Here is a 4,729-nt window from a genome sequence, read left to right as displayed (position 1 = left end):
TATAGAGAAGAAATAAACCGCCAGCCAAAAATGGGTACAAAATTTCAACGACGTGGCCTCATAAACTCGATTAGAAGCCTTCAAGAGAAGAGCAAATGAATTTTCAATACAAAAAGGGAGCAGTGGTTTTGGGTTTTTTCTTTTAAATTTTAGGTTTTGCTTTACGTTACAGAGTACTGCTTACTTTTATTTGTTTTGCTTGCTTCTGTTTTCTCTACTGATAAAATTATTTATATTTTTAGGATGCCAAGTTTGGTATAAAGAAAGCGTCGGAGCTGGAGCAAAACATGCAGTCCATTGATGTTGTTGTGACTAATGGGAGTAGTTCATGTGAAGAGAACAGCTAGTGGATTTGATCTTATCATTTGCTGCATTGCATGGAATTTGTAGAGTTGGGCTCATTTGTTCTTCGTTTTGTCTGTTTTTCAGGCAAAAAACTCGGCAACTCCTTCAAATGGAGTCTTATTTGCTTGATGAGATTCTACGACATTTTTATATGTGACGTGTTAATTTTCATGTAGGATGTCTTCTGGGAATTCCAGTGTGGATGAGGAAGCAATGCAAAGGCATCTCTAATAAGTCATATGCCTTCTGGAAATTCCAGTGCCACGGTTCTGTGTGTTGTTCCCGTGGATGAGGATGCCTTCAGGAAATTCCAGGGCGAGGGTTGTATGTGTTACTCCTGTGGATGAGGAGGTGATGCAAAGGTACGATTTAATTTTGACGATGGAGTTCGTTTGTTTTTTTCTATTTACTATGTCTTTTTTCATTTATGTTTGACTGGATTTTGATAATTTGATGATGGTCTTTCGGTTCCCATGTGGATGCTTCGTCTCTATGACTTAGGTTTAGAGAATTTTTGTCTTTTAAATAACTCTTTCTTTGCACTGATTGGTAGAGAAGAATATATAGCTCTTCTCTGCACTGATATTAATATGCAAGTTACTGTTATTGCATATATTTTTTCCTCATGTTATATTTTCTTTTGTCAAAAAAATTATTGCGTTCGTTTTATTTTTTTGGGTTTATGTAGGAATACGAAAAAAAAATTAAAGTGGATTTCAACAAATCAAGAATGGACACAGGTGATAGGAGCAATAATTTAGTTTTACATAATGAATATCTCCAGTTAATGTTTGACTTCACGCATAAAGACATTCTTGATTTCTTGGTTTATTAATTTGATACCTTTCATAATGTAGGTCACAAATTAAAAATAATTATAAGAATGTTTTTATGCGTAACCAAATGTAATAAAGAAAAAAAAAACTTCACAATGTAAAAATACATTTTGCACACGCATGAGAAGAGTAATTGAAAAGACGAAAACCTTTCATTGACAACCTTAAATTGGTTGAATAGGTTTTGGCAACCTTATATTGGATTACGAAAAGTATTGAAAAGACAAAAACCTTGTATTGACAACCTTAAATTGGTTGAATAGGTTTTGGCACCCTTAAATTGCATTACGAGAAATATTGAAAAGACAAAAACCTTCTATTGACAACCTTAAATTGGTTGAATAGGTTTTGGCAACCTTAAATTGGATTACGAAAAATATGAGTTGATGGTATAATATGGGAATCATAGTGAAGCTTTTTCAAACGAAATTTGTATGCCTTTTGAAGTTTTTGTAGTAAAGATGTCTTTATGCATGCATAATTATGGAACCGAAAAAAGAATTATGTATACAGCATGTAACGTGCCGTGATGTAAAAAAAACCATTCGCAAGTGCAAGGCGCTTGCAAAAAGGATAGTTCTATATTAAATATATAGTTTTGTATTATTATTCTATATAAGTTTAAAAAAAAATTAGTCATTATTTATTTTTATTATGAGAGTTCCTTATTATCATTAGTAGGATAAATTTTACTTAACATGTTGTTGTCCAAAATTAAAATAAACTAGTATAGTATTTGTATAGGCAAGAACTAAGAAGACATACATACGAGTATGAAAAATGTGAAAGAATATATAAACACTCGTGATTCATCATTATTCCTCCACGAGTAGATAATGGTTACACTTACATTATCGTTTAGATTTTTAAAATCCTCCAAACCCTCATGAATAATGTTTTTTATTTGAGGGAAAAATTAATAATAATTATTGTAGAAGTGTAAAAAATGTAAAAAAAATAAAAAATACAATTACTCATAGTGACAAGCTTTACAACTTTCATGAAGGGGTCAGTTTCGAAATCCAACACTATAATCCATAAACCTTAAATTTATATTTAACCGTCGATTGTCATTTATGCTTTATTCTTCTTACTGAATTTCATTTTTAAATTTTCTTTTTTGAAAACATGATCATCTGGCGGATGTAAGAAGATGAACGGTTCAGATCTTTGATATCACGTTTCGATATTTACGGTTAACTGAGAGTCGACGTCATATAGTTTGTATAAACTTTATAAACATCAAGCAATATTTTCACTAATCATAAGACTCTAAATATAATATCAACGATCCAAACCGTTCATCTTGAAAGCGAAATTATAGACAATACAAATACGAGTCTTGCAAAGAAAAAGGCTAGAGCAATCAATTTAGGTAAGCGAAAATATACATAAAAGAAAAATGAGTTTTTATGTTTTGGATGTGACAATATGGTATGTATATACTTATTTATTATTATGTTTTTCATTTGATTATTTATTGGTGTAAAATATATTTTCCTTAATGGGTAACGGGTCGAGTCATATTACCTGTTAATATTATTGGGTCGGGTCATTTTACCCGTTTATTTTAATGGGTGTTACACGACACGACTCGTTAAGATATCATGTATGACACGAAAATGACATGAACACGGAAAACACGACACGAATGCCAGGTCTACCTGCAGCCCAGCCGAGTCAAGCATGCCACCAAGACGACGTCTGGACCATGGCAGCAGACTTTTGGGCTTTGCTTCGCCTACACGGACACGCCAGGCTTTTGGCTTGGTAGGGTTACACGGGAACGCAGCCCAGGCCAACTCCTAAGAAGGCCTATAACCTTTCGTGGACCCGTCTACGTGTCCCCGGCCCAACCTGCCAGCAACCTTATGCTGCTGGGCTTTGTTTCGTGCCATAGGCCTGCCTGCAGCAAGCCTGTGTTGCTTGCTGGGTTTTGCCACTCCTCAGCCCACTTACCCGTAACTTTTGCTGCTGAGCTTGACTTGCCTCGACCCAAAAATCCAAAACCCAGCCTCAACTGGGCTTCTCACACCAAACCGCAGGCTAGCACACGTTGGGCCTGCACCCGTGTCTAGTTTTTTGCCCAAACCAGCAGCTTTTGCTGCTTAGCTCACCTAGACCACAAGACCTAGGCCTGCAGCCTTCCCCGAAGCCTAATAGCCTGCAGCCGAGCTACAGAGGCTATCCTCGCGTCGTTACCAGCCTACTTTTTGCTGGACCGCGTTATTTTTTCGACCCAATGCCAATTGATGGCATCCCTGCATTATAAATCATGCCGAAATAATTTAATTTTTTTTTGGTACTTTGGTTTACGCTAATTAATTCTAATTTAATTATCACTTGGTTAATCACCAATTGAAGCTAATATGACCCGTTTGTCATTATTTTGCTTCCACTATCAACTCTGTTTGGTCTCGATCTATTGGATTAATTAAAAGTGACATGCACTCCATTAATCTGATAATTAGTCCAAAATTATTGACCTTAAGATCACTATTGGATATTAACAATTTAATAATTTATTTTTGTACTTTGAACCGTTAACATCCTTTCATAGTCCTGAAGCTCTCACACTTGAGTTCCCAAAGCAACTCAAATCCACTACACTTAAATCAGCATATTGCATTCAGTGTTCTTGCAGGAACCTCTCCTTTATGAACTAATCATTCATAAAACTAAAGTGGACCTGCAATTTCATATTTAGTGCCCTTGAAACTCGAAGTTTTCATTCAAAACTTACCACATGAAACCTGTAGCTTTCATGTTTAAATTAAACCAATACATATCTATAGAACCGGAATGTTTTACGATGTATGTCTATGGATTACCATATGACTAACCACGTTTTATTATACCCTCCGTTTTAGGGACATGTCGAACTTGAACAAGCTCAATTTCACTGGTCTGGAACTCTCTAGAAGAATCTACCTGAAATGGGTTCAAAACGTGAAGCTCCATCTTACTGCAAATGGTATTAGAGCCATCATCAAGGCACCTACCGATGCAACCTTTGTCGATGAAGCTCAGAAAGCTACTGCAATGATCTTTATTCGAAGATACATCTATTATGTACTGCAAACCGAGTACCTCGCTGAGGAGGACCTGCTTACCTTCTGGCTTGCTATGGCCGACCGTTTCGATCATCAAAAAGACACTTACTTACTAAAGCAAGACATGACTAGTAGCATTTACGCTTCCAAGACTTTAAGTCTATGAATGAATACAACTCTGAAGTTTGTAGAATGCGATCCCTGCTTAAGTTCTATAAAGTAGACTTAACAGATGCAGATCTCTTGGAGAATACCTATTCGACCTTTCATGCCACCAATATTGTCTTGCAACAACAATATAGGGGATAAAAGTTCACCAAATTTCGAATTTTATCTACGTTTTACTTCTCGCTAAAAAGCAGAACCAGCTTTTGATGAAAAATCATCAAGTTCGACCCACTGGCTCAAACACTATGCCTGAAGCGCATGCGACCAATTCTAGCAGCCACAAATGATGAAAACATTGTCGTGGCCATGGTAATAGGTGGCAAGTAA

General features: G+C 36.0%; 1 long non-coding RNA gene across 2 annotated transcripts; it reads left to right on the top strand.

Annotated features, from left to right (window-relative positions):
* On the top strand, positions 1-4,512 carry LOC139188161 (uncharacterized). Of its 2 annotated transcripts, XR_011571381.1 has the most exons (3): positions 12-153; positions 243-707; positions 4,052-4,512. It is a non-coding gene; the product is annotated as an uncharacterized lncRNA (long non-coding RNA). The 2 variants fall into 2 exon arrangements; XR_011571380.1 differs by having other exon boundaries at positions 1-707.
* The last annotated feature ends 217 nt before the right edge of the window (positions 4,513-4,729 follow it).

The sequence above is a fragment of the Malus domestica genome, chromosome 09 (genome assembly GCF_042453785.1).
Source record: "Malus domestica chromosome 09, GDT2T_hap1".
In the NCBI taxonomy this organism is placed as follows: Eukaryota; Viridiplantae; Streptophyta; class Magnoliopsida; order Rosales; family Rosaceae; genus Malus; species Malus domestica.
The sequence above is the reverse complement of the archived record's forward strand: the minus strand, read 5'-3'. Positions and strand labels throughout refer to the sequence as shown.